Consider the following 15,825-nt stretch of genomic DNA (forward strand, 5'->3'; position numbering starts at 1 on the left):
TCTAATAGAATTCCCATGTATTTACAAGTAGAAAAGGTAGTTACCTCGAGTGACCATCAGAGGCATAAAATATGAAGACGTGTGCTAAGTAATCAAGAGCAATAGGGTGACAACTGTCTCAAAATGGTTAAGAGAGGTTACCAAGCCTTGTTGATAATAACACACTTAGCAATGGAATGATATTAAAGAAGTGACACATGGCAAGAGGAACTTGTTGGGAATTTAACCAAAATTCCAACCTGTGAGAAACCAAAAAAAAATAGAGAAAACACACGTCAAAGAAAAACAATCACACGCACAAGATAGTATTTACGTGGTTCAGCAATTTGCCTACGTCCACGGAGTTGCAGGGATTTCACTATTATCAGGGAAAAATACAAAGTGCAGCTACAGTGTTTTTTTTGCTCTCTCTCTAAAAACACAACAACAGTAGTAGTCTAAAAAACCCTAATTATAAAAGCGGCCTTTTATATCCTACTTATAGGGTTACAATGGGCTAGGCCAAAAATAAACTAGGCTCCACAAAGCCTAACAAATCTCCCACTTGGAGACTAGTTCAATCATCAACATTAGCCGCGATCCTCCAAAAGCAATCCCTCATCCCTGCAACTCATCCTCCTGTCCTCAAGCTAGAAGACCAATTGAAGCTGCACACAGCTTCAACTTCTCAATAGTGACACCCTTAGTCAACATATCTGCTGGGTTCTTAGATCCACATATCTTCTCAAGTGTTACCAACTTATCTTCAACAAGGTAACGGATAAAGTAGTATTTTGTTTGTATATGCTTCGACTTTGAATGAAAACCTGAATTTTTGGCAAGAAAGATTGCACTCTGACTGTCACTGTGTAGAATGCCCATCTCTTGCTTCTTACCCAATTCATCTAAGAAACCATGTAGCCAAATCATCTCCTTTCCAGCTTCAGTTGCTGCAACATACTCAGCTTCTGTAGTAGACAAAGTAACAATCTTTTGTAGATTTGAAGCCCATGATATAGCTGTACCACCCAGAGTAAATACAAACCCAGTAGTACTCTTTCTACTATCAATATCGCCAGCAAAATCAGCATCTACATAACCTTGTAACTTCAAACTTGCACCTGTGAAACAAAGACATGTATCTGATGAACCCTTCAGATATCTCAGAATCCACTTAACTGCCTCTCAATGCTGCTTTCCAGGCCTACTCATGAATCTGCTCACAACTCCCACTGCATGTGCAATGTCTGGCCTTGTACACACCATAGCATACATCAAGCTGCCAATAGCTGAGGCATAAGGCACCTTACTCATATGGTCCCTTTCTTCTTCTGTCTTCGGTGACTGTTCTTTGCTCAGTTTAAAATGACTACCCAAGGGTGTGCTCACTGGCTTAGATTCATTCATGTTGAACCTGCTGAGAACTTTCTTCACATACTCTGACTGTGAAAGCTTCAATGTACCATTAGCTTGTCTCTAATGATTCTCATACCAAGGATTTGCTTTGCAGCTCCCAAATCTTCATTGCAAACTGTTTTGACAATTGCTTCTTAGATTATTAATCTCCTCAATGCAAGACCCTGCAATGAGCATATCATCCACATACAACATAAAATGATATAAGAATTGTCAAAGAATTTAACATAGCAACAATGATCAGCTTCACATCTCTTGAACCCAATTTTATGCATAAAGTTCTCAAATTTCTTGTACCACTGTCTAGGAGCTTGTTTTAGGCCATACAAGCTCTTTCTCAGTTTGCAGACTAGATTCTCTTGTCCCTGAACAATAAACCCTTCTGGCTGAATCATGTAAAGGTCTTCCTCCAAATCACCATGAAGGAATGCTGTCTTCATCTAACTGCTCAAGATGTAAGTTTTCTGCAGCCACCATTCCCAGCACCAGTCTAATTGTTGACATCTTCACAACTGGAGAAAATATCTTTGTGTAGTCAATGCCTTCCTTTTGCTGGAACCCTTTAACAACTAATCTAGCCTTGTAACGTTTGCTACCATCATGCTCATTCTTTATTCTGTATACCCACTTGTTGTGCAAAGCCTTCTTTCCTACTGGCAATTTAGTCAGTTCCCATGTCTGATTCCCCAACAAGGAATCCATCTCATCCTTCATGGCTAACTCCCACTTGCTTGAATTTTCATCTTGCAAGGCTTCATCATAACACTCTAGCTCACCACCATCAGTCAATAGTAGATAATTTAAAGCAGGTGAATAACGCTGTGAAGGTCTAATGTTCTTGGAAGATCTGGGGACTTCAGCTACAGGTGTACTCTGATCTACCTGTGAATCTGCATTCTCCTTATTTTCTTCACCCCTTTTCTGGACAGTACTTTCAGTCAATCCATCTAAGTTGACAAACTCAGATTTCTTTTGATCTATCTCTGCAATATTTGATACTACAGTTGACCTGTCCTTGTACATAACTTGTTCATTAAATATCACATTTCTTCTTCTGATGATTTTCCTGTTTTGTTCATCCCAAAACCTATAGCCAAATTTCTCATCACCATAGCCAATGAAAAAACATATTTTAGACTTAGCATCAAGTTTACTACGAGCATCAGAATCAATGTGAACATAAGAAACACAACCAAAAACTTTTAAATGAGAAAATTTTACCTCTTTACCGTTCCAAACCTCCTCAGGAAGTTTGAACTCCATGGGAACTGATGGCCCTCGGTTTATCAGGTAAGCTGCAGTGCTAATAGCATCAGCCCAGAAAGTTTTTGATAGTCTAGCATGCAACCTCATACTCCTAGCACGCTCATTAAGAGTTCTGTTCATGCGCTCAGCCACACCATTCTGCTGTGGTGTCCCAGGAATGGTCTTTTCCATCCTAATTCCCTGTGCAGCACAATACTCACTGAACCCTCCATCTATGTACTCTCCTCCATTATCAGACCTTAAACATTTTAGTTTTAAACCTGTTTCTATCTCAACCATGGCCTTCCACTTCTTAAAAGTTTTAAATACATCGATTTATTTTTCAAAAAATAAACTCATACCTTTCTGCTTGAATCATCAATGAAAGTGATGTAGTACCTTGAACCTCCAAGGGATGCAACCGGAGAAGGCCCCCACAAATCAGTGTGTACTAACTCCAATTTTTCTGCCTTCAGTGTCCTGCCAGTTTTCAAAAAACTCACATTTTTCTGCTTTCCTAAGATGCAGCTTTCACACATGTCAAAATCAATGGACTTCAATTCTGGTAGTTTTCCTTTTGACAGTAGCATCTTCATCCCTTTCTCACTCATGTGACCAAGTCTGCGGTGCCATAGGCTTGTATCTATACTTGCATCAGCAACTGCAATTGTGTCTTTTGGACTTGAGGTCATATAGAGAGTGCCAGTTTTCTTTCCACGAGCCAATACTCTAGCTCCCATTGTAACCTTTCAAGTACCACCAACAAATAGTATTGCATGCCCTTCATCATCAAGTTGTCCAACAGAAATCAGATTCCTCCTCAAGTCAGGAATATGTCGAACATTCTCCAGTAACCAAACAGACCCATTGGGTAACAATATCCGGACATCTCCCATACCCACAATATCCAAGGCTGAACTATCAGCTAAATATACCTTACCAAAATCACCTGCAACATAGTTCTGTATGATTTCTCGGTGTGGAGTGGTATGAAACGAGGCTCCTGAATCCAAAACCAAATCATCAAGTGGACTATCTACTGCAAGAAGTAATGTATCATGTACCTCTTCTGTTACAGCATTAGCAGAATCATCTTCATTCTTCTTCTTAGGACTTTTGCATTGGTTCCTAAAGTGACCTATTTTCCCACAATTCCAGCATTGTACTGGTTGGCCTGATCTAGACTTACTTCTGTTCTGATTAGAATTTCTAGATTTTGATCTGCCCCGATTTGAATTTATGTTATTACCTTTGCCTCTTGTCTCAAGGTTTAGGGCAGAACCAGATCCAAAGGTTTCACCTGCATCTCTTCTGCGAATCTCCTCAGCCAGAATTAAATCTCGTATATCATTGTACTTGAGTTTTTCCTTTCCTGTAGAATTGCTTACTGCCATCCTCATTGCCTCCCAACTGTTTGGCAAAAAAGCCATGACGATCAGAGCACAAATCTCATCATCAAAATCAATTTCTACAGACGACAATTGATTTGTAATAGTGTTAAATTCATTCAGATGTTATGCTACTGATGCGTTCTCTGCCATCTTTAGATTGAACAGTTTCTTCATTAGATGCACCTTGTTGTTTGCTGAAGGCTTTTCATACATACCAGACAAAGCCTTCATCAGATCTGTTGTGGTCTTCTCCTTTACAACATTATGTGCAACAGACCTAGACAGAGTTAACCTGATAACTCCTAGTACCTGTCTGTCAAGAAGAGCCCATTCATCAGCCTTCATTACCTCAGGTTTTGTCCCCAAAAGAGGCAGATGCAATTTCCTCCCATAGAGATAATCTTCAATCTGCATCCTCCAATACGCGAAGTCTGTGCCATCAAACTTTTCTATTCCAGACGCCTTTCCTGCTTCCTCTGTCATTGCTCTCACTCAAACCTAACCTGGCTCTGATACCAGTTGTTGGGAATTTAACCAAAATTCCAACTTGTGAGAAACCCAAAAAAAATAGAGAAAACACACGTCAAAGAAAAACAATCACACGCACAAGACAGTATTTACGTGGTTCAGCAATTTGCCTACGTCCACGGAGTTGCAGGGATTTCACTATTATCAGGGAAAAATACAAAGTGCGGCTACAGTTTTTTTTTTCTCTCTCTCTAAAAACACAACAACAGTAGTAGTCTAAAAAACCCTAATTATAAAAGCGGCCTTTTATATCCTACTTATAGGGTTACAATAGGCTAGGCCAAAAATAAACTAGGCTCCACAAAGCCCAACAAATATTAATTACTAATGTGTTTATCTCCCCAACAAGTGGTATCAGAGCCCATGGTGGTGTACGGCCCCAATGTGTTTATCTCCCCAACAAGTGGTATCAGAGCCCATGGTGGTGTGCGGCAAAGGTGATGAGGTGTTCATGGCCCCTACCCAGCGGGGACAGAAAAAGCCTTAATGGCCTACACATAAAAATCCTGGAGAAAAGAAAAGCCCAACAAAGGAATATTGCAAATGGTGCTAAACAATGATGACGTGTGAGATTCCCATGGACATGAACGTGTGGGGTTCCCATGGATGTGTGTGCGGGGTTGACACGTGGTTCCCATGGATGGCATACGAGAGACCCATGGATGACGCGCTGATGAAGTGAAAAGCCCATTAGGCAAGGGGGAGCAAGTAAGACTTATTCATGGCCCACATAGAAGTCTTGAAGCCCACAGAGTGGCAGAGACTCACACGTGAGGGGGAGATTGTTGGGTTACACGTGTGAGTGAAGTCCCACATTGAATAAAGATAAGAAGAATAAGTGGTTAATATAACATAATTGAGCACATACCCATTGGGCTTAGGCCTTTTGAGTTAAAGTGTGTCTCTATATGTTATATTAATTACTCAAGGAAGCTCCCCAAGGTGTTTATCTCCCCGACAGAACTAGGCACAAGTATCAAATCCTTAAGTATAAATGGAGGCTAATTTTACAAGAGAAGGGATCACGCACAATAAAGCATAAACAATGGTACTTCTAAGATCAATTGTACTTAGATATTTAGGAGGTCTAGTAGTTTGTAGGCAAATCAAGCAGTCCTTGGACTTGTAAAAGATTTTATGCTTGTAAGTTCATTTCCTTTGTACTTGTGATCTTATTTAATCAAGGATTCAATTACTTTGATGCAATAGTTAGTTGTTTGTTTAAGTTTAATATGATTTCTTTCTTGCTTCAAATCAATTTAGTGTTAGAGAAATTAATTAATCTTGAATTTGTTATAATTTATACTATGTTGAGATTATTTGCTCTGGATTAGGGGTCCTTTTGGATAGAACTTATTTTGCTGAAACTGAAAACTAAAAACTAAAAATATTGTAGCAAAATAATTTTTAAATGTATGAATAGTATTGTGAGACCTATTTTTAATAAAAAAAAGTTACTAAAAAGTGAATTTTGTGGGTCCTGTAAACAGTGCATGGGACTCACAAACTGATGAAAAGGGTGGAAAAGTCAGCAAAATACGGCTACTGTTCATGAACAGTAGCCGTTGTCCCCCTGAAACACGTGCTGCAGAGAAGAAAGAAAGAAAAAAAAAAAGCGGAAAACGCAGGAAACGCAATGTGTATCCAAACCAACATTAGTTCACTTCAAGATGATTTACTTGGAGATAGTTCACTTCGAAATAATGCATTTTGAATTAGCTCACTTCAATTAGGTTTGATAACTTAGGTTTAGTAACTTAAACTCAATAATTCAACTTAGTTAATTAAGAAGTTTGTCACTTAGGATTTTCTCATTCTTATTGTTAACTTGCGCATTTCTTAAAATTTCCTATTAAGTTAGGCATTTCTAGACTTCAGACCTTAGTTTTTGAAGTCAAATATTTATTTTGAGCTACCTAAAACCAATATAAGGAGCTAAGGTTAATTAAAAATTGGTTTATACTTTATACTCAAACAATATCTCCACCCCACCATTAACACGTTGACTAAGAAATTAGGGAACATTTCTTAACGATACGCCATTTAAGGCCTAGTACAAATTGGGTTCATAGCTCATATCTCTATTAGGGAACATTTCTTAACGATACGCCATTTAAGGCCTAGTACAAATTGGGTTCATAGTTCATATCTCTATTCAATATTTCACTTTCATCATGTTTAGTTACTGTTTATCATTCCCTTCCTACATCATAGACTAATTGAGTTTTGGTAATAAAACTTTATTAGAATCCCAAGTATTTCTAATAGCCAGGCCACCAATTGCTTTGATTGGAAGATTGATTTCCATGATTTTAGAAAGAGTAATGCTATAACTATAAACTATTTTACAACATTTTTACCAATTGGTAATGTGTCCAAGTTTTTATTGAACTTTAGAAAGCTACATGAATTGCACATTTCACCAAAAGAGCTAAAATTAATTAATTATCACATGTTCTTCCTTGGAAGTTGGATGTCGGTAGGGGAGACTATTTATTTATAGTATTACTTTAGGGGTGGGGGAGGGGGCTTTGAAGCTGGGCTACAACGCCCCTACTCTGTCAACTAATTACGGTCCAAAACCAAAATGAGTTTGATGTGGGCAAGGTACAAACAGCCCAGTATTCTTTTGCCCTTTTTCTTTTTTCTCTGTTTTTTGGCCAAGTATTTTTAATTTAATTAGAATTTAATTAGAATGCTCTATTTATTTTAGTGATGATGTTTCCTATAAAATGATTCATTTTTCAAAAAGTATTTTTTATAAAATTATCTCATTTTCTAATGTTTGATAGCAACTTTAATTGGGTTGAAAAATAATCCCCTAACTTCTTTTATTTAATTTGATGCGAGATATAGTTGCTTTCCAAAAAAATTTAGTGGAGAACAAAATATAATTTTCCTTTGATTCATTTTTTTTTATGCTACCAAACACTGAAAGTATGGAAAACTATATTTATACAAAGTCTCTATTGAAACAAACGAAGCAGAGAGTTGTGCTATGGGACACAGCAAATTGTCATAATATTTTCACAACAAAGTGAATTATTCTCCTCTCATCTCTTTTTATTTATTTTTTTTTTTTTTCTAGCCATACCCTCTACTTTCCATCCCTCCAATCTTTCAAACAAATTATTAAGAACTCGGAACTCTCAATAAGCATCCCTTAAGATATTTCATTTTCATCATCCTCACCCACTTCTTATCCATATTTTTTTTATCATACACCAATTGAGTTATGCTAATAAAATTTTATTAGAATCCCAAGTATTTCCAATAGCCAGGCCACCGATTGCTTTGGTTGGATGATTGATTTCCATGACTTTACCAAACTACATGAATTGCACGTTTCACAAAAAGAGCTAAAATTATCACATGTTCTTCCTTCGATGTCGGCAGGGGAATTTTTTATTTATTTATACTTTAGAGGTGGGGGAGGGGTTTTTTGAAGCTGGGATACAACGTCCCTACTTTGTCAGTCCAAAATGAGTTTGATGTGGGCAAAGTAAAAGGCCCAATATTCTCTTACCCTTTTTTTTGGTTTTGGTTTCCCTTCACTTTCTTTGATATTGGTCTGAACTCTTAGGGCCAGCCTAGTTGACATCCCCCATCTTCACTGCCTCCCTCTTTGTCCAAAAGAGCTCAATGCAGGCCAGGACAGTCAAAAGTCCTTTACTTAGGCCTCACTAACCATAATAAAATTCAATTCCAGTGGCACTATGACACAGTAAATTGTCATAATATTTTTATAATAGTTAAAATGCCAATCTCTCATAGTTCAAAAGAAAATTAAATATCTTATCCAAAAAAAAATTTATAATAAATTATTAAAATATTATAGTGAGACCCACCACCGCAACTAAAAGAAAGAGTGTTGTGAAAATATTGTAATATTTTGTTATATTCATAATCTTTCTCAATTCTAAATGTTTTTTTTTTCTTTCATTTGTGGAAAACTTGTAAATAAGATGAAAATATAGGTGCAGCACATTGATTACCCCAATAAAATTCAAACACATAAATTGATTGCGTCTAATTTTTCTTGAAAAGGTTAGTATTGTTTGTAGGGTATACTCGTATGACTCGTATTGGTCAATAAAGACAAGTCTCTGAATCTAATTGGAGAAGCTAATGTATTACACTTAAAAGAAAATATATCTAAGTTATGTCGTAAACTAGGATGTGCTTTTCTTTAAATATCAATATAGTGTTGCATCTCAGTCTGTTCCTCTTTCAACTTTCATAGATTCCAAAGTATCACCATCCCTACGTGTGTGTGAGAGAGAGAGAGAAGGAGCAAGCAGGCAGGGGGCAAAGGTAGATACATGGGTTGTGTAGTTGGTACAATCATGCCAAGCTTTTAGAGCATAAAACCTGGAGAGAATCTACAAGTTGCAACCCAGGGCCAGCACCAACAGCACCAATTGAACCCAAAATGTGGAACTTATTCTAATAACAAACAAAAGAAGGGTTGGGCATAAAGGGGGTCATATGGTCCCCCACTTTGGAGCCATTGCTAAGTAAAAGCCCATCCACACCCCCAAACCATTATAAAAGATTGGGACCCTCACCTCCCCCATCTTTCCATCATCATTAATTTATGATGCTTTTATTCTCACGCCTAATTTCACCTGCAATTTCTTCTATGCACCCACACATGGGTGTGATCATTTGACTAACAACTGCCTTTTTGTGATTTAAATAAAATATTACACACAAATCTCTGCCTATTGCTAAAGCAAGCATTTGCCAAACACCCACTACTAATGTCTCTTTTAAAAAGTTTTGAAGTTCTCACCTATGATTTCATGTGCATACCAATTTTCCTTTCTTGTCTCTTTTTATATATATATATTTTTAATTAGTTCTTATTATTTTATGGAAAAAGTTTTGTTACATACAAGATTACGTGATAACAAAAAGAAAATAATATGTGTCTAACGGTCATGTGTAATGCACATAACCAAGCGGTTTTTTAAACACTCATTCTTATTTTTTTTGCTGTCATATAACCCTGTATGCAACAAAACGTCTCCTTGTTTTATTTTGATAGCCATTAGTAATACTATTTTTTTTTTCTTTCTAGCTACATTCACAATAAGGCAGCTGTAATGGATAAGGGACTTGGCGACTGTGTAGAATATGAAAAGGAATTGGTCTAAGGAAAGGTTAATGCATGGAGACTAACCTAAGATCCCCTACTCCTACCCCAACATCTTTAGCTCTTTGGGACCATGCATAGCTTAATTATATGACAGTGAAGTCGCAAAGAAAAGGTGCATAGCTTGCCAATGAATGCATATACTCAACTCCCTATTTGACATGACTATAAAGTTGACTACATTTTAGCAAAGCTAGCAAACGTTGGATATATAATTATAAAAAATAAAAATAAAAATCAATAAATGCATTCTAAAATTTCACTATACACTATTTTGGCGGTTTTATATTCAAAACAAAATTCCCAAAGGATCCCTAGACCATGACTGGTACCTACTTTTTTTTTTTTTTTGAAACCAATAGCTTTATCATATAGTTTAGGTATTCATGCATGGCAATGGCATATATCACACAGAAATTTATAAGACACAAAAAAGTATTGATGAGTATCGGAAAAGCACTTAATTCTCTGGACCTCGGATGGTCCCCCTTGGGACAACTACCCATCAGCACATGTATTTGCTTTCCTGCTCTGACAAAATGAAGTGTTAATATATTTTCTTATAAGTGGTGATAGTTACACATAGTGTGTATGGTATATAGAATTGATATCATGTTTTTTTTTTACTATGATAGTGTGCAACTTAGCGTGTACGATAATAACAAGCGCTTTCTTATTATATATTGTTTCTTTTTAGGGAATATACTTTCCTGCAATAGATAAATTGATTGAACTTTTGTCCATTGCAATGCGAAATCTAGGGGTGAGCTTGAAAATTTGTTGAAAATGGTTTTCGATGGGTCTGAGAAAGATACTATAATTTGCATGCAGAAGAGCTCATGTGTATGATTTGCTACCTGTAATGTACAGCTTTTGCAATGCTGTTGAGAATTGAACCCATCTTTTTGGTTATGTGGTCCTGATAGACTTTATTATGAACCCTATATACTTCTACTAATATAAATAACCAAAATTATCACACATCCACACATAGATGATGTAATGTTTAATGATGGTTTTGTGGTCCAAGATGATATAAATTACAATAGAATAAAAAGGAGGCATCAACCAACCATTATCATTAATTTGGCCGATTGAGTAATGACTTACAAGTAAAGTTCCTAAATACATTTTTTTTTCTTATTCACCACGCTAAGTTCCCAATGACAAAGAGTGACATCTTCAAGTTCCTCTAAATATCGAACTAATTTTTGCAATGACATTGTTTTATATTTGTTTTTGATTTCCTTCTCCATCTATTTTTTTTTTACTTTTGTTGGAGTAGGGACCTCAATCTTATAAAAATCAAAACAAAAAAGAAAGTGTGTCATCAAATTCTTTCACTTTTTTCTTGGTCAGGATTTGCATTGATTCAAATTCTTTGGACAATTCTTACGTAGTCCGAGAGCATTGTTCAGGGCTCTCACAAAGGAAGTGGTCTCCATGATAGGTACCACATTTAGGGTCCACCCTTTATGTGAGATCCCGGAGCAGTGCTCTGGGACTATCGAAGTTTTTCTTCAAACTTTTGTAATTATGTATCATAATTTCATTTCCGCTTTCCTTATGTGCATAGCTACTCATAAATTTTACCTTTTCTATAAAAAATAGTTCTAATTTTACTGCTTTTTATATAATAAGCATTTTAAACAAAAAGAATTAATTAAGCCATTGGAAATATATAACATATCACAAACACAGAAGAGATTTTATTGTCTAACATATATGGTGAATGTAAAATTCACTACCCAGTTGCCCATGTGCAGCAGGCTAGGTCCCTCAGCAATGATATGTGAACTTAAATTAAAATTGTAGTACCAATACTTTGTGATGATCTAGTACATCACATTCATTATATCCATCACTCATATATCTCCTTTACTACTAAAATTAGCAATGGTGCATGCATATCTTATGCTTAGGATTTGGGGTAGGGCTAGCTATTAGATATGTAGAGTTTAATCCAACAACAACAATAATTATATTACAATTAGACTCCAACCAAGTCTGATCAGCATATTCTAGAATTAAAATTGTTGATGACAATTAAGTTTTTGATTTGGTTTTGTTTTTTGTTTTTTTGGGTATGTAGGTTTAGTTGAGATCTCACATAACATGACTAGCACTGATGTTATAGTCAAAAGATGAATAATAAATATTGTGAGGATAAGCTTATTAATTTATGTTGTGTCTAACTACATTTTAACTAACCCTATGTTTTAATTTACATCACTAATGATGCAAGTGTTTAATCAAACTATCTTGAAAATTAGAGTACTTATTTTTGAATTCAGCTTAAAGCTTATACATTAAAATTAGAGCTAAAGTACGACAAATGGGAGAGGGAGGAGAAGGGATAATAAAGTGTCACTGAACTTTGAACCCTTTGGCAAGTTTTATCTTTTTGTTTCTTCATTTAGAGGTAACAATTTAAATTGCCATTATTGAAATCTGAAAAGATAAGGAGTGCAAGGTAAGTAAGAAGAAACTTTACTATCCCACTATGAACCAAGTCTTACCCGAAAAAAATAGAGACATTTTGATTTTTGAAACAGAACCTTAGGTGACAAACTGCCAATGCAGTATGACATCAATTCCGTTGGCCAATCTGACCTATCAATGCCAAGGATTTTATAGTTTAATTAGTAATTCTTGATATTTTCACGAAGATACTCAATGGTCATATCACTCTCCTCCAATTATAGATTATTTAAAAAAAAGAGGCATATGAACAATTTTGAACTTGTAGCTCAAAGTATGGGTGTTCATTAAACCTCGGACCGCACCTAAGTTGACCAAACTGCCCACAAAATATAGTAACCACTCCGTATTAGAGGTGGAGGTGAAAAAACCACATTGCACCGTGCCCATATATATGTGTGTGTACACGCGCTTTATTTTATATTAATATATATTATATGAACTAGTTGTTGATCTCTTGGTCTTTTGAATATAAAAGATGAGGCCTTTCACACCTAAAAACTTATTGGGTTACTCTTAATCATTCCAAAATAAAGAAAAATTAACCAAACATTTTAAAAATAGGCCAAAAAACAAAGGAAAAATTTTGTCAAAATTTTGAAAAATATTCAAACCAAAACCAATCAAATCACACTATGCTACATGGTATAAAAGTGCACATATAACTACAAAATTGAGGTCGTGATAGCTTTGATTAAGCTACAACTTAAAGTGCGGTAATAAAAATAGACCAAAACTGTACCGTGAACGCTGATTTAGTGCACATGACTACGACCACGGTGTCGAAGTTTGAATCCCTAATAGTTTGACAGTGATACATGTAGATTAGAGTATAGACTAGTGTTCTGCCGAAGAAGACATAAGTTAAGGCCTAAACAGTAAAAGTCTTTAGTCGAGGTTGTTTGACTAAAGGCTGAAAGCTTTAAATTATATAAGAAGATTATTAGGTAGTAGTTTAATAAGTTTACATAGATCTGATTCAAGACAAAAGCAGGTATAATTAATGTGAATGGTTAATGGTTTGTTTCACTTGGCTGTAGTCTGTAGGCTAAAATTATTTTGGTTTGACGATGGTTTGGTCCCTTTTATTTTGTATCATTGTCATTTTAATCCCTCCACTATTAAAAATTGTAATATATCTTCTAATTAACAATCGTTTCATTGTAAAATGAATTGTTAAATATCCCAACACTACTTCGTTTTATTTTTTTAACAAAAAAAAAACATTTTGATAAATTTGATAGTTCAAAGTTTAAAGATTTTGATAAATAACCGCATTAAAGTTGGAGGTTTAAATTATTAACTTTGATACTCAAAGTAACCAAAATAATAGTGTGTTAGAAATTGGATGGACCAAAAGTTGTCTTGGTCCATATAAAAATAAAAATAAAAGGTTGTCTTAGTCAATTGGTTAATAAAGAAAAATTGAATTGGAAATGTGTTTGTGTAAGCTCTAAACCATCTTACCAAAGAGATTAAGAAAGGTAAGTCGTAGGTACAAGGTAGAAGAATAGACAAAATGGTCCATATGTCACTAGCTTTTTGGTTTAGATTTTAGTTTATTTTGTTTATAAACAGTTTTTAAAACTTCACTCGTTCTTTCTTTCTTGTTTTTTGTTTTCAAAGTATCAATTTTTAGCAAAACACCAAATAAGCTTTTTTTTTTTTTTTTTTTGAGAAGTAACACCAAATAAGCTAATGACAAACGTATAAGCATTAATTTTTGGGATTTTAGTCTTATCCATACAGGTAACATAATGTTATTCCCCCAAAGAGGTAGCACAATCGGTTAAAGACCACGTCTCTGGATCATATGTTTTCAAATCTCTCCTTCACCTTCTCTTGAGATAAAATAAATAAATAAATAAATAAAATAACTTATGAAAAGTAAAAAGTAGCATGTTGCTCCTTGAGCACAGAAAAATATAGTGTTTCTTCCTATAATCTTGAACAAAACAAATCTTTGAACATGTTAATGATGATTACTGTATTATTACTTTTGGATGGTAGATGATAATTGAAAAAAATTAGAAAAATCAACCTCACTGTGCTAGTTATGCATGTGTTTGTCATGATTTATTTGGCAAATTGTTAGTATTAATTAGTTTATGAGTTTAAACTATCCTAAATGGACACAGAATGACAGAATCCTATTAGGCCTACATTTGGATTACACTGAAATTATTTTAGTGCCTGTGTTTGGCATTTTTAGTAGGTCCTGTGCACTGTTTATGGGACCCATAAGTACTATTTTCATCAAAATTTTCATTAAGACTAAGTCTTAAGTTACTATTTACATATTTAGAAGTTATTTTGTTATAATATTTTCAGTTTTTAACAATAAGCAGACACATATAGATTTTCTTGAGAGAAAGTTTTTGGGTAAAAATGAAAGGGTAGAGCTTGTGTCCAACATTGACATGTTGCGATGTAGATATGTGTCCAAAATTGGACACGTATATGTATCCTAACGGCCTGTCCAGTGGCCGCTAGACACAAGCCGGACCCAAAATGAAAAAACCTCATCAATGATCAAACGCTGGTTTTACTGTTTTAGGCTTTTAGCTCGCAAATTCAAATAAGCCATGCATGTAGGCCTGAGGCTATTAAATGCAAATAAAAGAAAAAAGAAAAAAAAAACAAAAAGAGGGACTGAGGAAGTGAGAGTGAGAACAAATATTTACACTGTACATGGTGTATTACAGTATAAGTACTACTGCAAATAGTAGAATGCACCTGTTTCTCAAAAAAAAAATAGTAGAATGTACCACCATCTTGGACAGTCTAGTTTCTTTCCTTCTTGTCAGTATAAATGATATGCAGTACATTATCATAGAGGGCTCATATAAAAGAATAAGTCTAATGCCGGCACAACTTGTGCCACAAGTTGTGGCCTATACTTATTCCATGTAAAAGCCTCACAGGTTGCTAATTTATGGCAACGTCTGGGTGTCTACCCGTTCATGGAGGGCCACACACACGAACAATGAGAAATGGTGTTGGTCTCTGCTTTATTTATATCCATGGTGCATTATTGACTGAGCTTGACTTATGGCTTGTTTGGAAGTTTAGAGAGGGAGGAGAGTAGAGGAAAATGATTCCCCTCCACCTTGTTTGGATGTTTTTAAAATTAGTAAGAGGGAAGGGAGTAATTAGCCCTTCCCCTTGTGTAATTTTGTTAATATAATAAGGGTAAATTAGGTAATTTACTTGGTTAATAGTTTATGTACTCTACTTTCCCTCCAAATCTCTCCAATTTGGAGGAATTAAAAATGGGGGGCTAGAGGGAGTTGAAACCCCTCCAAACCCCTCCCCCTCCTTCCTTAAAAAACTTCCAAATAAGGTAATTAGATTACTCTCCCTCCCTCTACTCTACTCCCCCTCTTTTTTTAAACATCCAAACAGGCCATTAATGTTACCCGTTCATGGAAGGTCTCACACACACAAACATTGAGAAATGGTGTTGGTCTCAGCTTTATTTATATCCATGGTGCATTATTGACTGAGCTTGACTCAATGTTATAAATACCATTCCACACCAATGACTAGCATGACTGGTTTTTGTATTAACATCAAAACTAAATTAAAGAAACACATTCCCGCGAAGAGCTTTTAGTTCAACTAACG

Source organism: Quercus suber, unplaced genomic scaffold (genome assembly GCF_002906115.3).
Source record: "Quercus suber isolate HL8 unplaced genomic scaffold, Cork oak 2.0 scaffold_74, whole genome shotgun sequence".
NCBI lineage: Eukaryota > Viridiplantae > Streptophyta > Magnoliopsida > Fagales > Fagaceae > Quercus > Quercus suber.